Source organism: Acanthochromis polyacanthus, chromosome 18 (assembly GCF_021347895.1).
Source record: "Acanthochromis polyacanthus isolate Apoly-LR-REF ecotype Palm Island chromosome 18, KAUST_Apoly_ChrSc, whole genome shotgun sequence".
NCBI lineage: Eukaryota > Metazoa > Chordata > Actinopteri > Pomacentridae > Acanthochromis > Acanthochromis polyacanthus.
The window spans coordinates 31750828-31764242 of NC_067130.1; the positions used below are offsets into that span (position 1 = coordinate 31750828).

Sequence of the window (13415 nt, forward strand, 5' to 3'; positions counted from 1 at the left end):
CCTGCACTGTGATCCAGATAGACTCCAATTCTGGAGGACGGAGGACCTGAGATGTGAGTTTTAATGCTGTTGTGAACGTAAGTGCCTTTGTATGAATTTTCTAAAGCACATCTGTCGTTGCACCCAAATTTACTTTCTGGTCCTGTTCTGCTGATATCCTTGTATGTGACTGCTACTGAATCTACAGTTCATCTTTGTTCAACCTCCCAGTAACAACGTCCAGTCAGACTCTCTCTGCTCAGGACTTGTTTTTTTGTTCCCCTCAACTGCATGATGAAGGACTATAAGTGGTGGGGAAATTCGCTTCTCATACTGTTGTGTTTGAAAATGCTGATTGCCAATGGAAATGTTTGATCAGTACAAAGAAAAACGTAGATTGATGTAGTTGATGATTTTTACTTTGTTTTCTGAAATGCTTCAGAATGTACACTGCTAAAAAAATTAAAGGAACACTTTGAAAATACATCATATTTCAATGCGGGGAAAAACAAACTGGATCTTAGCATTGATATGGACTGGATAATGTGTTAGGAATGAAAAGTGCCACATTGTTTGATGGAAATGAAAATTATCAACCCCCAAGAGGGCTAAATTCAAAACACCCCAAAATCAAAGTGAAAAACTGATGTGGCAGGCTGGTCCATCTTTCTGAAATTCCTTGGCAGCAACTCAAAATGGTATTCAGTAGTTTGTATGGCCTCCATGTGCTTGTATACATGACTGACGATGTCGGGACAAGCTCTGAATGAGACGATGGATGGTGTCCTGGGGTATCTCCTCCCAGAACTGGACCAGGGCATCGCTGAGCTCCTGGACAGTCTGAGGAGCAACCTGATGGTGTCTGATGGAACAAAACATAATGTTCCAAAGGTGTTCTATTGGATTCAGGTCAGGTGAGCGTGGGGGCCAGCTAATGGTATCCGTTCCTTCATCCTCCAGGAACTGCATGAGTTCTCTTACCACATAAGACTGGGCATTGTCGTGCACCAGAAGGAATCCAGGACCACTGCACCAATGTAGGGTCTGACAATGGGTCAAAGGATTTCATCCTGATACCTAATGGCAGTCAGAATGCCATTGTCCAGCCTGTAGAGGTCTGTGCGTCCCTCCATGGATATGCCTCCCCACACCATCACTGACCCACCACCAAACCGGTCATGCTGAACAATGTTACAGGCAGCATAACGTTCTCCACGGCTTCTCCAGACCCTTTCATGCCTGTCACATGCGCTCAGGGTGAACCTGCTCTAATCTGTGAAAAGCACAGGGCACCATTGGCAGACCTGCCAATTCCTGTGTTCTATAGCAAATGTCAACCGAGCTCCACGGTGTCAGTCAGCGAGCACAGTGAGCACTAGAGGATGCTGGGCCCTCAGACCACTCTCATTACATCTCTTTCTGATTGTTTGATCAGAGACATTCACACCAGTGGTCTGCTGGAGGTCATTTTGTAGAGCTATTGCAGTGCTCATCCTGTTCCTCCTTGCACAAAGGAGCAGATACCTGTCCTGCTGATTGGTTGAGGACCTTCTACGGTCCTGTCAAGCTCTCCCAGACTGACTGCCTGTCTCCTGGAATCTCCTCAATGCGCTTGAGAATGTGCTGGGAGACACAGCAAACCTTCTGGCAATGGCACACACTGATGTGCCATCCTGGAGGAGTTGGACTGTCTGTGGAACCTCTGTAGGGTCCAGGTATCGCCTCATGCTACCAGAAGTGACACTTACCCTAGCCAAATGCAAAACTAGTGAAAAACAGTCAGAAAAAATTAGGAAGGAAAAAAATGTCAGTGGCCTTCACTTGTAAACTCAATCCTGTTTTGGGGGTGTCTCATTGTTACCCCTCTAGTGCATCTGTTGTTAATTTCATGAACACCAAAGCAGCTGAAACTGACTAAAAACCTCCTCAGTTACTTACTTGACCAGATCAGTATCCCACATGTTTGACTGACTTGATGCAATACTTAGATTAAAAAGTGTTCCTTTAATTTTTTTGAGCAGTGTATTATTATTATTCTACCAATAATCAATCAGGACAACACTGATTATCTTCTGATATAGAGGAGACAAACTAAATGAACAGACTGGTGGTGGATGAATTTAATGGAAAAAGATGTTAATATTTGTTAGTTTAACTTGGTCAACTTGATTTTTTTTTAAACAAGTAATGTCACGAATTTATTCTAGAAATCAGCGTTTAAAAAATGACATTTTCTGTTTGATTTCTGTATTATGATGGTTTATGTATTGTAAACAAAAAATATTAAAAAAAGGTCTTGAGAACAGGACATTTTTTGTGTTTAAATGGTGTACAAACAAAAAAAGAGAGCATTTTGAAAAAAATTAAAGTAAATCTATAATTTCAACTAATAATCAACAATAGCTGTTATCTAATGGTGGATCTGTTGTGGAAAGTTGGACATTTTCTCTTATTTAATGGTAAATCCAAAGTGTAAAAAGTATGGTAAAAGTAATGTTAACTTTAGATTGAGCTGCTGAAAAGGAACTTTTTTGGGAGTCAATTTCATAAATAGAATCGAAAAATCAAATTTTTCTGTTAGCTACTGATGTACCAATGGGGATAAGAAGTCTTGTTGAATAAAGAACAACGACTACATGACAAAGGACTGGAAGTGTCAAAAAACAGGGAAAACTGAGCCAAGGGAGACTCCTGCTGGTGAAAGAACCTAAGAGTCCCAGCAGCAGAAAGAAATAGTTTAAAACAGGGGTAGATCACGCATTGGTGTTCCTCTGAGGTCAATTGGACCCCAAACTGTTTCAGCTGTAAAACTTATCGGTCTGTCTGTGTGACCGAACATCCCCACACCTGCAGCTGCAGAGCTGGTACTTTTGAGTTGATACATCACAGGGGGTGGAGAAAACAACAATTCCCATGAGAACTTTCAGTCTTCTAGTTGTGTGGGTCTGTGGGAAACAACATGACTTGTGAACTCCTTCCAAAATGAGGATGCCAATGAAGGGTTGGAGTTGATCGCATCCAAGTCTTTCCAACTGCACATGCCTGCCCTCTAAAATTATCATCTCAAATACAATATTTTCAATTGATGGTTTTATGAAGAGCTTGAATAACGACTTTATGTCTTCAACATGTCTGACATGTCTGACACTCTTAGCATGTCCACCTTGTTGAAGTGAGCAGAGGGACCATAATTTTCAGTTTTTGGTGCTAACGTGATATAGGGGAAGGAGAAACAATATTCTCATAAGAACTTCCCTGCGCCATGAAGGTGTCTGTGTGACCTACTGTACCTTCCAAAGTACAACTGATGTTTCCTGTGCTATGGAGGGCAGGGTATCACCGAAAAGACATTAGTAGTTCATGCAAAACAAGGAAGAAACAAACATATAAATGCTTGCAGAACAGCCCTCTGTCCAAATCATTCCTCAATGTGTTCTGTGGTTACTGCAATCTGCATCCTCTCTCACTGGAAAATGTCCTCTAGGAAAAGGTTTACTATTAATGATGTTCTGGAACAGCTCTTTGACAGTGAAAGTGACATGGAGGAGAATGTTTCAGAGAGAGGATTGTGTTGAGGGGGACCCTGATTTTGAGGAATCCTCATTTGATGAGAATAAGAGTGTTGACCCTTATGTTGCCTCTCAACCACCAGCAGACATGATCCATTCCAAACTTTGAAAGGTAATATGGTTACTTTCCCCATTTGAACAGCAGGGTAGATTTACCGCTACTATTATCAAAATGGTTCCAGGCCCCACCAGTCAGCCATGTTGAAAGATGTATTCAACAATTCAAGTCATCATCAAAGCTCTTCATAACACCATCGATTGAAAATATTGTACTTGGGATGACAAATTTAGAGGAGAATCGTGTGCATGGGGACAGTTTGAAAGACTTGGATGTAGTTGACTCGGCTTTTCTGTGAGAGGAAAGAGGGGTCACCAACATCAATCAATATGGTTCATTCTGTGAGAGTCGTGAATGTGCGCAAGAAATTAGAAAAGATTTGGATGAAAGATTGTCAAGATACACTAAGTATAAAACTGAAAGTTTTGACCTGATGGTGGCGCTATAGGAACGGTCATATCATCAACAAAAATAATAACAATACATTCTATTTCTAAAGAGCTTTACAAATAACGCAAAGACGCTGCACATAAAATACAATAAAATAAAACAAGAGTTATAAATAAAAACAGTTAATTTAAAAGTCAATAAACAGTCATTAAAAATAGGCTTCATACTCTTGTAATCGTTACTGTTGTCAGTAAATTTGAGATTATTTCTATGAAAACTCTTCAAGACACATCAATTCTAATTTACATGTTTGGCCTGATGGTGGTGCTAGAGGACAGGTCAACTCACTGATAAGTTTCATTATCAAGGGGTTATTGATATATTCAACACATAAACAAAGTGACAGAAACACAAACTTGGTAAACAATCTTATGTAAATCATTTTCTGGAGGCAAATATCTCTGGGGTCAGATTAATCTTCAGACATTTTCAGGTGTTCCCAACCAGCAGAAATGTTCAAACTGACGCAAATTCTGCTGAAATAAATCATTACCTCAGTAAATATCATTCGTATTTGTCAGGCAGTTCTAAACATGAGTTGTTCTTATTAGCTGTCAATCACAGTATGTGACCTGATTTGTCTAGCAGAGGAGAAAAAAGATTTAAACTGAAATAAAGTTCACCTTATACACGTTGAAGATACCAAATGCCAGATATGTTCAAAATGTTTCACAAATTTATCAACTCATTAAAGTGAAACTAGACGTGTCTGTTTAGTGCACTGTTTTGGGAAAATCTGCATTTGTGTGATTTCTGCAGATGTTAGGCCTGAAACAATGATTACATTATCAACTCATCTTTAACACAGTCACAGTCCAGATAATTCTATTCATTGTTTTAGGTTAGTGGTTGCATTTTTTATGCTCTTTATTTGTGGCATTTCTTACATTTTTCACTCTACAATTCCAATATCTGGATATTCTTAAAAATTAAGGGTCTACTTATGATCTCAAAATTAAAAGATGAACTACATCAGATAATATTTAGTCCATAAAGGTAATTATTGTGACAGGTGTAGCTCTGACTCACATATATAATATAAAGTAATATTCCTACCATGTGGACCAGCTGGACCAGAGATAGTGTCTGATTTCTCTGTCTGACCTCTGCATGCCTTCATTTCTTTCTCTTAAAGGCATTAGAGGAGATTTAATTTCCTACGACTTTGAACGTAGCATGCACATGCGCACATACAACCTCTCCCTCACCCCCCTCTAACCTCCCCCCTCTTAACATTTACGAAGAAACGCCCCCCTCCTAGCTTAACCTCGCTAGACAACCCACGGCAACGAATTTAATTCTCTGCCAGGGTGGGTCTAGTTACCCTCCATAAGGCTCGAGGCTAGATTCTCCTAAAACTGGCCGGACCAATCACCATGAAGTGTAGAGTCAGAAGGCGGGCGTAACTAAGTGACGACAGAGGCGTGACGATTCTGACAGAAACAACCGGTGCACAATAAACAGTTATCTTTCCACTCGGCTTTGGCCACAGCACTTAAAGATTTGAAGCTAAAATTCAACTTTAAAGATAAACAAAGGACAGCACTTAAGTGTTTCATTGAGAAGAAAGACGTATTTGGACTTATGCTGACGGGATATGGCAAATCCTTAATATACCAGTTGGCTCCACAGCTCCACTGGTTGGGAAGCTAATGGGACTTAGCCACAATCCGCCGGTGCTCTCGGAACTACATCAGCCTATTCGTTGCGTTGATTGGTTGTATACCTACCCAATTGCTGCAGAGGGATTTGATAGACAACCTTTTAGCCCGCTTCCCTAGACCCTTGTGCCGTCAGAAACATGGGTGTAGCATGGCTAGGCAACCCTCCTCCAGAAACTTGCATAGGACTCGTGAAGTTGCCTATAGCCGCAGTATGATACAATAATACATTTTACCTGTCCAGAAGGAATTTAGCAACCAAGGCATCTGTCTTTAGGTAGGGTGACCATACGTCCTCTTTTGCCCGGACATGTCCTCTTTTGAGAGGCTGTCCGGCCTGTCCGGCCGGCGTTTATAAAGTCCTTCAAATGTCCGGGTTTTTGATCTTGCCTAGCTTGAGCGCGTCACAGACCAGTGTTTTTATCATTCATGGTTCCTTTGGAAACACGCTCTGAGAGGCGGAGTTTGAGCCGAACCCCGGAACGTGTATTAATCATTCACAAAGCTGTACAGAGGCGCTCCACACTCACTCACTCCTCGCAGGCTGACAGGCAGGTAGGCACACTGTGAGAGAACACTCGAACCGAAAGAAAATGCCGAAACGCAAATGTCATTTCACTGATGAAATGCGAAAAAAGTACCCCTGTTTTCATCCGGGTCGTGTCAAATGGGAGGCAGAATGTACAGTCTGCAAAGCTGGGACTTATGTCTCTGTAGCTAATAAGAAAATGAAAAAGAAGGAAAAAAAGGACTGTTGACTTGAGGCATTATTTCTATATTTTTTTCATTTGCCATTAGACACATTATTTTGAAGAACGGGCTACCTGAACATTGAAGAATAGGCTACCTCTGTTTTTTCTTTTTGTTTAATATTTTGAGGCATTATTTCTATTTTTACATAATTGATAATTGGGAGGTTATTTTGAAGAATGGTACTCTACCTCACTGTTCCTAACTAAGGTGTAAGTGTCAGACTTAAGAGAGATGATTATTTCTTATTTTGTTAAACATCTGAATACATGTGTTCCTACACAACTTGAGTCAATAACTATTAAAGACTAGAGCATGCCATATTTGTATGTGACTGATTATATTGTTTAGGAGAATTGCTTTAAATTAATAAATATATTATTTATAAAGCAACTGTTTGTGAGTGTTTTGGGCTATTTTTCTGTATTTCCAGGTAAAGTGTTCTTTTCTGGGGAATTCAGAATATCTGTTTAACTGAGTTTGAAGCACAGAAAGCCCCCTGACCCACAGAAAACCCCTAAAAATAGTGGGGGGGGACTGAAAATTTTTCGCGCGCGAGCTGGAAGTGTGTCCTCTTTTCAGAGAAACAGAATATGGTCACCCTATTCAAGGCATAATATTTAGAATTATTGGCAATTATTTGTGATGTTTCGGCTGTTTATGTTGGATTTTGCAAACTAGACTGTAATTAACATGGTTTACAGATTCATTTTTTCCTTAGAATGAAAGAAAATCTCATTTTTGCAAGCTTTAATCTTAAAAATATGAATGATATCAAGTCATTTTAATGCAAAAAGTGCTGGATTGATGGTACTTTAGGACACAGCAGGTAAAATAATGCAGTTATATAGAGACTGAAATGTTATTTATCCAAGTTAAAGTGTCTAACCAACGACTAGATGCAGTTTTTCTTGACGTTTGTTGTATCTTCAGGCCGGTTCTGGTCCAAACTCCAGCTGGACGTTTACATCCAGACATCAGCCCAGAGGGGAGTCGTGGCGTCACGTCGAATCGGTGCCGGTTCCACTTCTGTCACCAAGAAACGGTGAGTTTCTGACCTCATTTAATTCAAGTTTTCCTCCCGTTAAGATCTAGAAAACTGAAGCAGGTCAGAGACTCATTTGATGTAATTTTACATAAAAATACAGGATTAAAGTTGAGTTTTTTGAATGGTTCAGCAGATTTTTTTTTACTGTTTCTGGTGTCAAATACAACATATTCAAGGTCCAATGTGGTTGAAAATCCATTTTTATTGTGTGAAAGTGTAAAAAATAATCACTTCTGGCTTTCATAAAGCTCCTCAACATCTCATGGTGCTTCTCAAATTATAATTTTTTATCTTTATCTAACATTTTATTATATGATAGGCCCATAAAATATTAATATTAATGTTGGTTGTTTGTTGATGTTTTTGGCTCATAGCTCCTCAAAATCAGAAATCCAATATTTAAAATTATTGGAAAATTCAACTTTGAGTTTGAATAAATTTTCTTGGCTTTTTAAAAACGAGTAAAAGGCCTGAAGTATTTTTACTTTTTGTGAAGTTATTCTCGTATATATAATGCTTTTGCTTTCTTAAATAGCAGCTTAAAAATATTAAACAATGTTCTAAATCTTTTAATTGAATTCAAAGTAATTTTGTAAATATTTTTGTAATATTCCAATTGTTTAAGATTCACTCGTAGTTCCTAGTTAGTCAGAATTCATCCCAACTGCTGTTTTAGAGCTAATTAAACAATATTTGTTGGTTTTCAAACAAAAATCCACATTTCTTTATGGACTGGAACCAGAATTTGTACCAAAAATAGTGAACTTAACCATTTTTGGAGTATTTTAAGGTGAATAATTGAAAAAGATAATGTGGGGAACATGAGAAACTTTAGTTAAATTTATGAAAAATGGAGCAATATATGATGTTTAACTGTAAAAACTTTGGAGTACGTTCATATATCTGTTTTAAAATTGGTCCAGAATATTCAGTAGTGCTTTCTGTCGGCTATAAATGCAGTTTTTTACTCTTAAATATTTTGATTTTCAAAATCATTTCAACATTTCCAAAGCCAGAAAACAAAGAGAAGGAATTAATAGAATAAATTACATTTCTTTCTGATTAAATTCTTCTTCTTCTTCTTTTCCTTTCGGCTTTTCCCTTCAGGGGTCGCCACAGTGAATCAATTGCCTCCATCTAACCCTGTCTGCTGCATCCTCTTCTCTCACACCAACTACCTTCATGTCCTCTTTAACCACATCCATAAACCTCCTCTTTGGTCTTCCTCTAGGCCTCCTGCCTGGCAGTGGGAAACTCAGCATCCTTCTACCAATATATTCACTCTCTCTCCTCTGGACATGTCTGAACCATCTCAGTCTGGCCTCTCTGACTTTATCTCCAAAGCCTCTAACATGTGCTGTCCCTCTGATGGACTCATTCCTGATCCTATCCATCCTGGTCACTCCCAAAGAGAACCTCAGCATCTTCAGTTCTGCTACCTCCAGCTCTGCCTCCTGTCTTTTCCTCAGGGACACTGTCTCCAGACCAAACAACATGGCTGGTCTCACCACAGTTTTGTAAACCTTTCCTTTCATTTTAGCTGAAACTCTTCTATCACACATCACACCTGACACTTTTCTCCAGCTGTTCCAGCCTGCCTGTACACGCTTCTTCACCTCTTTTCCACACTCTCCATTGCTCTGGTCTGTTGACCCTAAGTACTTAAAATCCTCCACCTTCTTGATCTCTTCTCCCTGTAACCTCACTCTTCCACTTGGGTCCCTCTCATTCACACACAGATACTCCGTCTTGCTGCGGCTAACCTTCATTCATCTCCTTTCCAGGGCAAACCTCCACGCCTCTAGCTTCTCCTCCACCTGTTCCCTGCTCTCACTACAGATCACAATGTCATCTGCAAACATCATAGTCCATGGAGACTCCTGTCTAACCTCGTCTGTCATCCTGTCCATCACCACAGCAAACAAGAGGGGGCTCAGAGCTGATCCCTGATGTACTCCCACCTCCACCTTGAACTCCTCTGTCACACCAACAGCACACCTCACCCCTGTCTTACAGTCCTCATACACACGTGGACAAAATTGTTGGTACCCCTCAGTTAAAGAAGGAAAAACCCACAATTCTCACTGAAATCACTTGAAACTCACAAAAGTAACAATAAATAAAAATTTATTGAAAATTAAATAATCAAAATCAGCCATTACTTTTGAATTGTTGATTAACATAATTATTTAAAAAAACAAACTAATGAAATAGGGCTGGACAAAAATGATGGTACCCATAACTTAATATTTTGTTGCACAACCTTTTGAGGCAATCACTGCAATTAAACGATTTCTGTATTTGTCAATGAGCGTTCTGCAGCTGTCAACAGGTATTTTGGCCCACTCCTCATGAGCAAACAGCTCCAGTTGTCTCAGGTTTGATGGGTGTCTTCTCCAAATGGCATGTTTCAGCTCCTTCCACATATGTTCAATGGGATTCAGATCTGGGCTCATAGAAGGCCACTTTAGAATAGTCCAACGCTTTTCTCTCAGCCATTCTTGGGTGTTTTTGGCTGTGTGTTTTGGATGGTTGTCCTGTTGGAAGACCCATGACCTGCGACTGAGACCAAGCTTTCTGACACTAGGCAGCACATTTCTCTCCAGAATGCCTTGATAGTCTTCAGATTTCATCGTACCTTGCACACTTTCAAGACACCCTGTGCCAGATGCAGCAAAGCAGCCCCAAAACATTACTGAGCCTCCTCCATGTTTCACCGTAGGGACAGTGTTCTTTTCTTCGTATGCTTGGTTTTTGAGTCTATGAACATAGAGTTGATGTGCCTTACCAAAAAGCTCCAGTTTGGTCTCATCTGTCCAAAGGACATTCTCCCAGAAGCTTTGTGGCTTGTCAACATGCATTTTTGCAAATTCCAGTCTGGCTTTTTTATGAGTTTTTTTCAGCAGTGGTGTCCTCCTTGGTCGTCTCCCATGAAGTCCACTTTGGCTCAAACAACGACGAATGGTGCGATCTGACACTGATGTACCTTGGCCTTGGAGTTCACCTTTAATTTCTTTGGAGGTTGCTCTGGGCTCTTTGGATACAATTCCAACGATCCGTCTCTTCAATTTGTCATCAATTTTCCTCTTGCGGCCACGTCCAGGGAGGTTGGCTACTGTCCCGTGGGTCTTGAACTTCTGAATAATATGAGCCACTGTTGTCACAGGAACTTCAAGCTGTTTAGAGATGGTCTTATAGCCTTTACCTTTAAGATGTTTGTCTATCATTTTTTTTCGGATGTCCTGGGACAATTCTCTCCTTCGCTTTCTGTTGTCCATGTTCAGTGTGGTACACACCTTTTCACCAAACAGCAGGGTGACTACTTGTCTCCCTTTAAATAGGCAGACTGACTGATTATGAGTTTGGAAACACCTGTGATGTCAATTAAATGACACACCTGAGTTAATCATGTCACTCTGGTCAAATAGTTTTCAATCTTTTATAGAGGTACCATCATTTTTGTCCAGGCCTGTTTCATTAGTTTGTTTTTTTAAATAATTATGTTAATCAACAATTCAAAAGTAATGGCTGTTTTTGATTATTTAATTTTCAATAAATTTTTATTTATTGTTACTTTTGTGAGTTTCAAGTGATTTCAGTGAGAATTGTGGGTTTTTCCTTCTTTAACTGAGGGGTACCAACAATTTTGTCCACGTGTGTACATGTCCTGCACCACTCTAACATACTTCTCTGCCACTCCAGACTTCCTCATACAAAACCACAGTTCCTCTCTGGGCACCTTGTCAGAAGCTTTCTCCAGATCTACAAAGACTCAATGCAGCTCCTTCTGACCTTCTCTGTACTTCTCTATCCACATCCTCAAAGCAAATGCTGCATCTGTTGTACTGTTTCTTGGCATGAAACCATACTGCTGCTCACAGATGTTCACCTCTGTCCTTCGTCTAGTCTAGCTTCAACTACTCTACTCTTTCCCATAGCTTCAAGTAGTAATTAGTTGTTTTGAAACTGGTGAAAAACGTCTGGTTTTCTTTTTCCACAGCCCTTAAATGTTCAGTTTACTGTCAAAAAGGAGGAAAAAACAGGAAATATTCACGTTTAAGAATCTGGAATCAGAGAATTTTTCTTTTCCTTTTTCCTTAAAAAATACTCAAAGCAGTTAATCTATCTTTTAAAAGTTGACACTGATGAATTATTGATTGCAGTTTTAATTCTTCCTGCATTAAAATGTTTAAAATCATCTTTTCCAGCTTTCATTTGGCCTCTAAAGCCTCCAGATCTGGAAGACTTCACTAAACATGTGAGTAAAACCAAAAATCAAATCATGTTTACAAAATTAATTTAGCTTTTTTTTTTAATAGTTTTTCTTTGTATTTTTTTTTCTGAATTAATGTTTTTTCAGTTCATTTAAACCATTGATTTCCTCACCAGGATGCTGCAGATCATCCGTCTGGTCAGTTTTGCTTGAATTAAATTGTTTTAACATCAACATTTCAACCTCTTTTTGCTCGTATTCAGATGGAGAACTTCTACGTGGATCACTGCTTCCACGCCTTCGGCTGCATGTCTGAACTCCTGGGAGAGAATTTTGACTTCAATGGAAACAGCAAGTCGGTGAGTTTCAGCTTTTATTCATTTTCTGTGGACGTAAATTAAACATAGATTTAGATTTTAAGCAGTAAATGTGATTCAGAGCGGATTTTCAAAGGTCATCTCTGAGAAACGATCAGTGGGTCGAGTCTAAAATCAGAGGTTTTAGTGGCAGGAAGGTGGTTCTGTCTTAACCTGGCCAGATCTCCATGGTAACTGATGCTGTGGAGCTAGATCTCCACGGTAACTGATGATGTGGAGCAAGTTCTCCATGATAACTGATGATTTGGAGCTAGATCTCCATGGTAACTGATGGTGTGGAGCTAGATCTCCATGGTAACTGATGCTTTGGAGCTACATCTCCATGGAAACTGATGATTTGGAGCTAGATCTCCATGGTAACTGATGCTTTGGAGCTAGATCTCCATGGTAACTGATGATGTGGAGCTGAAATCTCCATGGTAACTGATGCTTTGGAGCTAGATCTCCATGGTAACTGATGATGTGGAGCTGAAATCTCCATGGTAACTGATGCTTTGGAGCTCGATCTCCATCGTAACTGATGATGTGGAGAAAGATCTCCATGGTCACTGATGCTATTGAGCTAGATCTTGATTGTAACTGATGCTTTGGAGCTAGATCTCCATGGTAACTGATGCTTTGGAGCTAGATCTCCATGGTAACTGAAAAAAATTAAAATTTGTATTAAGGACACCTGCCTATAAGGTAGAACTTTCAGTTTATTTAATGGAATTTTTCACTCTGACATGTAAACGTCTCTAAAGATCATGAAACCAAGTGTAACAGAACTTTTGCAAGGCCAGTAGAATAAATCAATTTGTAAAAAATAAATTAAAAATGAATACAAAAATTTAATCTAATATCAAATATCCATTATTTTTCATTTTCATTTATTTACGTTTGTTGTTATTGTTCTTGTTGTTTCAAATAATACCGTAGTTCTATTATTAATATGCACATTTTTATTATTTTATTTGTTTATTATTTTATTTTTATTAGTTGTAGGAGCAACTGTAGTGGTTAATAAACATAAAAATAATAGCAACAAGAAAAAGACCAATTTTTATATGATTATTATTATTAATGGACTACTAGTATTACTATTAATACTAATAATGAAAGAGTAATCAGAGTGTATTATTATTTTATCACATAATTGTATTTGAACATTATTAATCATTTCATTATATTTATGTTTAATATAAATATATATAATAATCTTTATTATTGGCAGTATTTTGGTCCTATTATTGGCTGTGAATACATTTTCTGTAATATACTGTTGTTGGACAATTGAACTGGATCAACAGGAAACACTTGAAGTCTCAGAT

The 13415-nt window shown here is 38.9% G+C and overlaps 1 long non-coding RNA gene across 1 annotated transcript; it reads left to right on the forward strand.

Moving 5' to 3' along the window:
• The first annotated feature begins 7403 nt into the window (after window positions 1-7403).
• Window positions 7404-12088, forward strand: LOC127530928 (uncharacterized). The gene is made up of 3 exons (XR_007937729.1): window positions 7404-7512; window positions 11724-11773; window positions 11992-12088. It is a non-coding gene; the product is annotated as an uncharacterized LOC127530928 (long non-coding RNA).
• Window positions 12089-13415: the final 1327 nt, after the last annotated feature.